A 12,002-nucleotide genomic window follows, 5' to 3' on the forward strand; every position below is an offset into this window, starting at 1 on the left:
CAGAGCAGGCAGAAGGACCGAAGTACACTGCTGAGGGGAGCAGCGGGCGGCAGGAGAGGTCTGCGCCATGTGGGACCCTCCTCCGGTGGCCGGGGAGCAGCCGGGGATCGAACCGGTGCTGCAGAGGCTGCGGGCAGCTTCACAACCCAGCGCTCAACCGTTGCGCCACCGGGGAGGCCCCTTTATTTCTATTTTTAGTTCCTTTTACAACACTGCTGAGCATTCTATTGGATGATTCTTTGGATCAATTTGATTAATTTAATCAAGTGGGATAATGAAATTTAAACTTTTTTAAAGAAAGGAATTATTAAAATTGAAAACAATAGAGAAAGTTATGAAACAATAGAGTCAGTACAAATTAAAAATATAAAATGCTTAGTCAGAATAAAAAAATAAAAATTTGTTGCTTTTATAATGTGGAAGGTGTTCATCACTGCTTTTAATACCTTTTCAAAAATAATGCAAAAAACACATCGATTCACTGCATTGATATTTACTATGTTGGTGCAGGAATTAATAATATAAATATTCTATAAAACTGGGGGATAACAGGTTTTAGGTTTAGGTGCTATTTTGACCAATTAGGTAATTAGTGGAGATTTGCTTGGAATTTTTTTTTTTTTGCTTTTGTTCTTTTTAACTTTTTATCAGGCACAAAACTTTCACTCAATATTAGTAATACACTTTATACTCCCTAAAACCTCCACAAATGACTGTTATAGATCAGTAACCCACACTTTTTTATTCTTCAATTTTATTACCTAAACTTACTCCTCTAAGCATCATTATATGTTTCTAGTTAAATATATGTGAAAATTGATTGGAGTATTTCTCAATGGAATTTTATCTTTATTTCATTATAATTGCTGCATATTTGAATAATGACGGATGAACTGCCTTATTCAATTGCAGTTTTAAGGCTTTGAAGTTACAATAACAGAACAGGATTTAAATCCTCAAACCATTATTATAGCCAAAAAGACTTTGGGGAAATGAAAATTTATGGTACTAAATTTGCTGTGGGTAGGGCCTCCCCTCATAGCTCAGGTGATTGAGTGCAGCGCTGTGAAGCTGTCCGCAGCCTCTGCAGCACCGGTTCAATCCCGGCGAGGGTCCCACATGGCGAGCAGACCTCTCCTGCCACCCGCTGCTCCCCTCAGCAGTGCATTTCAGCAGATCTGTCTGTTCTGCTTCTCAGGCTGTCTCTGGTGAATCCTCTCACCCTCCAAATCTCTGACCTACATCCCAGTTCTTGTATGCCTAAATAAATAAAAATAAACCTTAAAGAAAAAATCAGAGCATATTATGAATGAAACACCCCAGCATCAGACAAGATACCTGCAAGTCTCAATTCCATAAATATTTCCATTGCTAGTGGAATCTACTTAAACTCTAAAGTCTTGTTTGTTTCCATCTTAATGTTTACTTATATGCCATACCATAGTAGGAGTCTAGGGGAGAAACAAAATAATTTAAGTGCTCAGTCTGTAAGTGCAGTCAGTCTCTTATATGGCAACTAGTGAAGAGATCATCAAGGTATTTTGAGTCTTGAGGATGAGTATACAGTTAAGAAAGACAATTGTAACACTCCATGAAAAACTTATATGCATGTAAACTTAATTATCTACAAGTAATTTTCAGAAAATATTTCTTTTCATTCTTTTCCATCCTGTGCCTCCTCAATAGTTCTGTACTCCTGCCTGAGTTGAGGAGACCTACTAACTACATTTCATCTTTGAATTGAATTTGGACAATCTTCATTAAATTGATTAATTATACTCATAAGTCTCAATTTACTGTGATTCAAATATCCATCTGTTAACTTATCTCTTTGGAGATACAGGCATTTAGGGATAGAAGCTGGCAGCAATTGATGGGGTGTAGAGGTGAAGAAGGAAGATGAACTCTATGAAAATACATCATAGATAATTTGACTTTCATACCCAAAAGCACAAAATGATACCAAGTTACACAAATTTAGGAAAATATTACAATGAAAAATATTCCTGTGACATTTTAATATCTTACTTTCTGAACACAACTCCTAGATTCTGAACACCTCTCCTGTCATTCAACTGTGGGGTGTAGATATTTATATTTTCAAAACCTCCAGTGAAATTACTCCTCAACTTCAATGCTTTATTACCAAATTAACTCTCCTTTTTCCATGCTAGCCTCCTAGATTTACTCCAACATCTGTAGAGCACAGGGAAGGAGTTCAAATAAAAATCTGCAAATGATATTACATAATATTTAAAAGTTGTTAAATAAATAGTTAACAAGCTATTATATAAAATTGAGTTCTATATTTCTACCTTGACATATATTCCTTTATAATGACTTGGAAAATCAGTTTTGAGGATATAATTTTCACGCTCTTTGGAATCTACCCTGAAATGAACATATGAGTGCCTATGTCTCTTCAAGTTGGTGCTTTTGCATCCTTCGGATAGATTCCTAGAATTAAGTTGCTAGATCATATGGTAGTTCTATTTTTTAGTATTTTGAGACATCTCCATAATGTTTTCTATAGGAGCAGGACCAGTTAACATTCCCTCCAACAGTGTATAAGAGTTATTTTTTTTTCTACACACTCTTCCCAACACTCTTGTTTCTGGTTTTGTTGATAAGGAAATTGGCCCCCTACTTCTGATATAAGTGAGGTCACCAACTCTTCACTTTTAATATCCATTTGTAATGTGGCTGTTTAAAACTTGGAATTCTGTTGTCCTTTGGGTCAGCAAATGCCTGCTGAATTTACAATATAGTTGAAATACTATTGAAAAAGTTGGGGATGACATTAATCTTGCAACACTGGTTAATTAAATTACATAATAAAGCATAAAACAAAGGAAAATAAAGCTAGAAGTCTTTAAGTTTCCTACAATTCTTCATACAATATGAAGTCTCTCAGTAATAACTTTCCATCATAACTATAGCTGGTAATAGCTGGGTACCATTCAGATCAGTTTACTTGACTCAAGAAACATTGATTGTAATTCAAGAAGAGACACTGAAGGGCAATGTGTTTACACTATATTGGTCTGTTTTTTTGTGTTTTTTTAAAGATTTATTTTATTTATTTATGCATACAGGAGATGAGGTGTAGGCCAGAGGTGTGGGGGTGAGTGGTGGTGAGAGGATTCACCAGAGACAGAGTGGGAAGCAGAACAGGCAGATCTACTGAAATACACTGCTAAGGGGAGCAGCGGGCAAGACAGGAGAGGTCTGCTGCACCCCGTGGGTTAGCTCCCTGGCTGGGGATTGAGCTCATGCTGCAGTGGCTGCAAATAACTTCATAGTGCTGAGACTTAATGCCTTTGGCCACAAGGGAGGCCCTGGTCTGTATTTTTGAAACCAAGCACTGCTATTGTTCATGTCTGCTGCCCAGTCAGTATGGATGCTAGGCTGTATCTTTTATCTGTGGGCAAACCTATTCGTGTTAATAGTTATCTAGTCATTCTCTGTACCTTAATATTATTTAAACATTTTGAATATCTTAGTCTTTTTCATCTTTTCATTTTCTTTGATGTAAAATAACTGAAATGTGATCTCAAAAAAGCCACACAGCAGAAAATGAGAACTATTATTTAAAATATGGTAGAATTTTGTAATAAATAAGGATCAGATATAAAAAAATTGTTTCTCCACTATTTGAAATTTCATTAGGAAAATAAGCTTTCTTTCCTTTTTTGGGAGGAAGAGTGGAGGGGAAGCAGAAGTAGCCCTAACTCAGAATACAGAGTATATTCAGACTCTAAATAATTAGAGAGCCAAGAGACTTCTGGATTTCCTGCCTCAATACAGGAAGCTCCAGGCAATGACCAAACCCAGTACAGTCCTCATCTATATTTAGACTGAAATAAACAGGTATCATGACTTGACACTAAAACCACAGATGAGAACAATACAAATGTGCATTCTGTAGATATATAGGTCTCAGAACTTCCAATTGTTTGGGAAAAATTTTCTATTTTTACTTCATTAGGACATACACAGAAGCAAGTTTTTCTAAGTATTTGTATACTTAATATTTAATATTAAAATGAGTGAAATCTTTCAGATAAAACAAAGCTGTAGCTCATATGACATTTTGAATAATGTTTTCTCGAAAATCTTAAATTATCCTGCTATTTTTTTTAAGATTTATTTATTTATTTATTTATTTATTTATTTATGCATACAACAACTGGGGTGTAGGCCAGTGGTGCAAGAGGATGAGAGGATTCACCAGAGACAGAGTGGGGAGCAGAAGAAGCAAATCTACTGAAATACACTGCTGAGTGGAGCAGCAGGTGAGACAGGAGAGGTCTGCTGCCCATGTGGGTCAGCTCCCTGACCAGAGATCGAACTCATGCTGTGGTGGTTGACAATAGAATGATAGCTTAAAGACTTTAACCCCTGGGCTACCAGGGGGCCCTTATCCTACTATGTATATATATATATAGTCATAAACTAAAATATATATCCAAGGAAAAATATATCTACAATTACATATTTACTTTGGATAAAGTAAAATAATCTGCCCAGTGTCCATAACTGCATGTATATAATCACATTTGAGGGGATAGTTAATTTTCCATTTTAAGAGAATTATTGAAATGCATTTTATTTCATAATTTCTGCAGATTATTTCTGAATGTATAAGAAAAGTAATATATTAAGGCTCAAACATAGTATTAGTACATTGAATAGCTTAAAACATGCTGAGAAAAGGCGCCTCCCTGTTGGCGCGAGGGGTTAAGTCTCAGCACCATGATGTTGTCTGCAGTCACTGCAGAACAAGTTTGATCCCCAGCCAGACACATGGCGCACCAGACCTCTCCTGTCTTGCTGCTCCCCTCAGCAGTGTATTTCAGTCGATCTTCCTGTTCTGGTCCCCACTCTGTCTCTGGTGAATCCTTTCATGTCCTGCACCTCTGGCCTATACCCCAGCTCTTGCATGCATAAATAAATAAATCTTAAAAAAATATATGCTGAGAAAAAAAAAGAATGTTCCAGGGCATTGTTTTAAAAATACAGAGTTTTTTGTGTAGATTTTCATACTCAGATTGAACGCTGAAATTTTTACTAAAAACAAATTTCTTATCATTATGGCAGCGGTGTTTGGAAAAACAAACAAACAAATTATTATTGTCCTCAACCTTGTAGTTAGTAAGAAATGATTTTCCAAAGTGTTAACCGAAAGCAACAGTACAGGTTTTGTTCATTGTGTGGAATGATAAATATATGTTTTCATTTTTAATAGTAGAGCATATCTTGAGTGAAAATGTAACCTAGCTGAAGAGTCATTATTATTTTTAACTCCAAACTTCCCCCCCTCCAGCTGTCTGCAGAAATAGATTATTTCTCCTAATTTTCTGATTTAGTTATAGTCATAGTGTACATAAAAACAGATTTGATTTTCTTGGAATCAAACATAAAATGAAAGCCAAGGCCTTATCACTGAAACAAGACAGCAGTTTTGCAGAGCTGTGTACATCCTTTGAACTCAGATGACATTGTCTCCGAGGAAAAGATGTTTGATGAGTTTTTTTACACTTTAAAGCTCTTGCTAAGGAAAATGAGCTGGGGATCTCTTTTTGTAGAATTGAAGGGGGGGTGGATCATTTTGTCTTCAAAAGATGAGGGAAAAAGTGTCATTTTCTATTTCCCTTAAGTATCATTCTTTCAAATACTTGTGTGACAAGAGGTTCAACAGGCTTAGATTTGGGGTTTTAGTTTTCCAGAACTGCATGGAGGACTTAAATGGCCCTGCACATCAAAAAGGAGGAGAGAAAAAACTATCCCCTAGGAAGAAGGAAATGATACAGCAAACTCTTGAAAAATACAGTTCATAAAATGGCTATAATCAATTCAATATCCTACAATTTAAAAGGAAATGGATGATTGAAACTCAAAACTGAATTAGCTAACAATATGTACATCTAATTCAAGTTGTCCATGATAAAGCAAGGAAGATGCTTTTAAGAGATAGAAACTTTTTAACATATTGGTTCATTCAGCAGCTATATATTATGTATCAAGTTTTGGACTAAATACTGTGTCCATTTACTGAGGGTAAGTTCAGGCAAGTAAATAAAGAAGAATGAGAAATAAGGTAGTAATGGGAGGAAAGGGTGAAATGACTCGTGATTGAAGTGATGAAAAGTGAATCACATTGGAGGATTATTAGATTTATCAAGAACTGTGAAGGATCTGAGATTTTACACTACTTAAAAACTAAAAATGTAGTCTGCCATAGGTCATAGATGGTAGTCTGGTACCATCTATGAAATTTTTGGAGATTTCTGGGTCATCTATGAATTTTCCAGGAGGATTCTGGCTCAGAGACAAAAAGATTTTGCTCACAGCATAGGAGGTACAAGTGCTTCATATCTGCATTAGTTTCCCATGTTCCACAGGTCTCATGGAGGCAGCATGGAGATGGGCTGAGGGTAGATAATTTGCAAACATTAGGCTTTTGTCATCTGAGAATCCTTCACATTAGGAAGCCTCAATCATATATACAGACAGGTCTATTCAACCAAACTTTGCACCAAGGGCACACATAATCTTCACATTTCTAAGCAAACAGAATTCCCCTCTGTTACAGAGGAAAACACTGAAACTTCCAAGACTATTTGCTATAAAAAATCTTTGAAAAGTTATTCCAGAACAGAGCCGTTAATGCTTTGGTTCCTAGAAAACCAGAAACTCAAGAAACACTTGGAGTATTGATCCTTAAGAGAATATAAAATAGTACATTTTCAAGTAACTTTCCTACAATGGTGCACTCATTTAGATTTTAATAGATCTTTTCACTAGGCCAAAATATTTTTGGCACAACTCATTTTCTACATGATCTTTTTAAACTTGGCTTGGCTAGCCATTGCTGAGTAAAGCCATCAGATGTGGCTTGGTCAATTTATAAGATATACAGGTGTATAAAACAAACCTACTAAGACTGTTCTGGGGGGAAATTTTAGGTATGTTCACAAATATGTGTTTTAAAAGATTCTAATTATTTTTGTTTAATCTTATTGTTGACACCATTTACAGAAAACTATGTTGTTGTGGTATTTGCCAAACCTAACAGTATTAAGCTGCTATGTAAAATTTTCTCCATGTCTTAAGTATTGGTTCTCATTTCTGCTTGTGAACAAGACTCTGCAATCTCATCTTTGAGTTTTTGGGGTTTTATTTTTTTTAGAAGTAGTATTCAGTACATTTAAAACCTACCAGGATAAAAAAAAAAAATTTCTATTGTGCTTCAGCATAACTCACCATAATGATTAATTGTAATACAAAATCTTGAAATAATAACCCAAATTCTATTTCTGATAAGTTATGTTACTTACTTTTTTTAGCCAGTTAAATATTTTTTTAGATGCAAACTTTGTATTGTTGCTTTGGGCTATACTGTTACTTCATTCTACCAATGGAAGATGACAGTATGTGGTAAATTATTTAATAACTGACTCTCAGAAATCTAAGGTCCCAAATGGAAGCATTTGCCAATTTCTGAGGTACAAGAACCTTCATTATGACCAATTTCAAGCTACAATATGTTGTCACTGAACACTAGACTGAGAAGATATGCGTACACTTGGCTTTTGCAAGTTGATTTTGGTCTGTTCCAGCCCAGTACTGGTCAGCTTCATTAATCATTTATTTGAAATATGTCTTTTTTGGAAAATGGGGAGACTGAAATTTGATTTGTAGTGGCAAAATAAAATTAATAACCAGGTAGGAACGAAAGCCAGTTAATCACAGAATAATTACAGTTTTCCCCTATTAGTGAATATGGGACTCACAAATTACCATATTTATTAGAATAGTGGGCATAGTTCCATCAGTCACTACATCCCTCCATGTGCATACATATGCAGCCTAATAAATCATAACTAGTTTCTTTAAAACTGAACTCAGAAGTCACAGTTCATGGACGCATAACTGAAATTGCATCTCATCATGACCCACCATATTCTATTCTATGTATTCCTATAACATCTAGAAGTCTTTTTTTAATAAAGTCAGGGAAATTCTCAGATTTTTATCTACTCCATTGTTTTCTCCCTCTTTTGGTTCTCCATTTTCTCTCTTATCTCACTCTGGAACTCCTTTGAGGTAAATTCTATCTTTTATATCTTATTCATTCTTTCATAGCTTGCATTTTTTCCAGCACCCTTGCTGCATTCTAGAAGTTGGTTTTTTTTTTTTATGTGTCTATCTTCTAGTTTGTTAATTATTTCTTCTCCTCTCATTTATTTTAATGTATTTTGAATATTTAATTTTATGTCTTTTTTTTTACTTGAGAAAATGAAAATGGAAAACTATAACTTGGCTAAGAGTTCAAGATTATTGGCATTCATGACAATACGATTGATGTAAAGTAATACAATGGAATTTGTTAGACATTTCACATATGCATTATATTTTTTTCAAAGACTTATTTATTTTATACAAGAACCAGGGTACAGGCCAGATGTGCAGGAGGGTGAGAGGATTCACCTGAGACAGAGCAGGGGACAGAACAGGCAGACTGACTTAACTACACTGCTGAGGGGAGCAGCGGGCAAGACGGGAGAGGTCTGCCCTGTAAAGTGGGTATCTCCTGGGCTGATGGGGATTGAACCACCACTGCAGAGACCGTGGACAGCTTCACAGCACTGCGCTCAACCACCTGTGCCACCAGGAAGGCCCTTGAGAAATTGAAAGAAAAAACTTACCACCTACAATGCTATGAAATTTTTAGTATTTATCATCTAGTCATTAGAATATAGATATCCATTATAAGGCTGTTTCAATTCTAAAAATGTAAAATTCAAGTTGCTGACACATTCCATCAGATACAATTTTTCTTTGCAGAAGTAGTTTTTACATAGAATTAATTTTTTGGGTTTTAAGCTCATGTCTACAGAAAGGAAATAAAGCAAAAAATTACAATAAAAATTGTTACCTCACTAACTCACAGCTTTGCATACTTTTCAAGTAGAAAAATGAAGCCAATTTCCATCATTATGCAAATGATCATTCTATCATATTTCAAGAGTAACAAATTTATTTTTAATAAATTATTTTTTAGATTATGTTGTTTCACTAAGGAGCTCAAGAATATCCACTGCTTGCTCAAAAGTAGTATCTGAGAATTACATCTAGAATAATGTGAGTGGAACACTCTTGCTTTATAATGATACACTTAGGTATTTATCAAGGAAATGTATAATGGCAGAATATTTAATTGAGAAAACATTATAGCTCAGGATATTTACTTTTATTTGTGACCCCATGTAGGTATACTCACTGTGGTAGAATTCCCATAAATTCCTTGTTACAAGCATTTTTGTCACATTTTTTATCACATGTAATTGGTCATAAGGTGACTGACATTAAAAAAAAAAAATCGGGCCTCCCTGGTGGTGCAGCGGTTGAGCGCTGGGTTGCAAAGCTGCCCGCGGCCTCTGCAGCGCCGGTTCGATCCCCGGCTGCTCCCCGGCCTCCGGAGGAGGGTCCCACATGGCGCGCAGACCTCTCCTGCCGCCCGCTGCCCCCCTCAGCAGTGTACTTCGGTCCTTCTGCCTGCTCTGCTCCCCGCTCTGGCTCTGGTGAATTCTCTCACCCTCCCGCGCTTCTGACTATACCCAGTGCATGTATAAACTAAACAAACAAACAAATAAATAAATAACATGCCTCTATTAAAAAAAAAATCATGAAAAATTTAAAAGGGATGTTAATTTAAATGGGCAAATTAAAACGTGTTTTCTTTTTCACTAGTTTTCCTTCATTAAGAGAACTATCAGTTTCCAAATATGAGAATGCATATTTGTAAGTGACCTTGGTGTAACATTATGTTGCCTTCTATCCTGTTGCTTGATAGATGCTGCTGTGAGATGCTTCTATTTCTTATCACTATATGTAATGTATATATATATATATACACACTAATGTAATGTGTATATATATATGGCAGTATATCCATATCTGACCTACATTTAAGTGTTCTGTCATATGACTAGTCTTTATAGTTCCCTAAATCATCTAAATCAAATTCTGTTCCAAATACCACAATTCTGTCTATATTATGTTCACCACAATCAACTAGCAACAACAACAACAACAAAAAAATCACCATTTTCATGGAGCTACCATATGGCCCAAATTCCACTATTAGGCATCTACCCAAAGGACACAAAAACATTGATTCAAAAGACTGTACCCCTATGTTTATTGAAGCACTATTTACAATAGGTAAATCCTGGAAACAACCCAAATGCCAAAAAATAGGTGACTGGATCAAGAATATGTGGCATATATACACAATGGAATATTATTTAGCCATCAAATAAGATAAACTCATGCCATCCACAGCAAGGTGGATGGAGCTAGAAGGAATTATGCTCAGTGAAATAAGCCAGAAGGAAAGGAATATAGGGGAACCAAATAAGACATCAGTGTTAAAAAAAAATAACAGTGCAAAACACAACAAAGCGAAAAAAAAAGGGCAATTATAAATCAGAGACATACTGAAGGGAAAGAGGAGGGAGAGGGATCAGCAGGAGTGAAGGAGGAGCACAGGGTACTGAGGTGATGGTGCATAGGTGCATTGGTGAAGGAAATTCTATGGGGACTACACCTGAGGGAGTGGGGAGAAGCAAAGATTGTTTAAAAATGAACAATAATGTAAAAAAAATTTTTTTCAATTGTACCATAAAAAAAATCACCATTTTCAAAAGACTTATCAATCACACAATTAAAAGATTTATGCTCATCACATAATCATATTTTGGGGGAGGGGAATAATAATTCTTCTTTAGCATCTGGTTTCTACTATTGCAAGATGAATTTGGTAAAGACAGCATTAGAAAAAAGCTTTCCTATCTAAATTAGCTAAAGGACTAATAATTGATATTCTCAAAAACTGTTGCAAATTGCTAGCTTTTATATTTGCCATTACTTGGTAAATTTTGGTTTTGATGAGTGGGAAGGATTGCTATGCTCATTGAAGGATTTACAAACTAATAGTTCAAACTGTCAGAACAGAATGACAAGGTTTTTTTTTTTATAGCAAAATTACCTTAAAACAATTAGTTATCTGGTGAAAATGCTTACAGCGAGAATGCTTGTGTCAAAGGACTCATGATAAATTTACTAGACAGGACACATAATAGTACATTGGAAGATGGGCAGTTATCTAGTGCTAGAAAACTCTGATCATCAAGAACATTATTATATAAAACTTTAATATGTGTTTTAAAAAAAATTTAATAAAAAATGCCAGTCTTTTTTTTTAAATGGGGCTCTATTTTTTTGATAGTCTATCTCTTTTCTCTTCTTTGTATTCAACTTAAATATCCTCATTTTGTAGATTTTTTTGCAGCTTTAGTCTAATACCAGATTTGGAGGACTCTGCTTGTCCTGTTTTGTCCTACAGCCTGCCTTTAACAAATGGTTGATCTTTTCTCGATATGTAGCATTGTTTTCATCATGAAAGCACCTTACACAGGAATGCCAGTGTGGCAGCGGAGTTGCATTTCCATGCTTTTTGGGTTGAGGAAGTAGTTGCTACATAATAGTTTTGCAATTACTTCTTCTAACTGCCTTCTGCTTTCACTGTTTTAAAGTAATTTTACATGACTCTGCTGGCGTGGAATGTCCCGTGTTGGAGAAGATATTATGCATCTAGATCTTCAGCATAAATTGGTTACCAGTTTCTCACTAAATACTGATTTTTGTTTTCTAGAACCTAGAACCCTGATGTTGATAAGCTTTATTGTTTTTAATCTGTTTTAGTTCCTCTTTTGTGATAGTCATAGTGATTTTAGGGTCCCACCTTTTAATCAAGAATCAGTTCTAATTCCTGACAGTGGGGAGGCCCAGTGAGTACAGTCTCTTCTCCTCAATGGGCATGAAAACCCCTAACCCCAGGTATGACATACTCCTGAAATTGCCATAGCAGGTGCTTCCAGATTTGTTCCATTAACTTCAGATTTCCCTTTTAATCGTGTCTTTCAGTGAGTTTA

The sequence above is a fragment of the Talpa europaea genome (assembly GCF_964194135.1).
Source record: "Talpa europaea genome assembly, chromosome: 1".
In the NCBI taxonomy this organism is placed as follows: domain Eukaryota; kingdom Metazoa; phylum Chordata; class Mammalia; order Eulipotyphla; family Talpidae; genus Talpa; species Talpa europaea.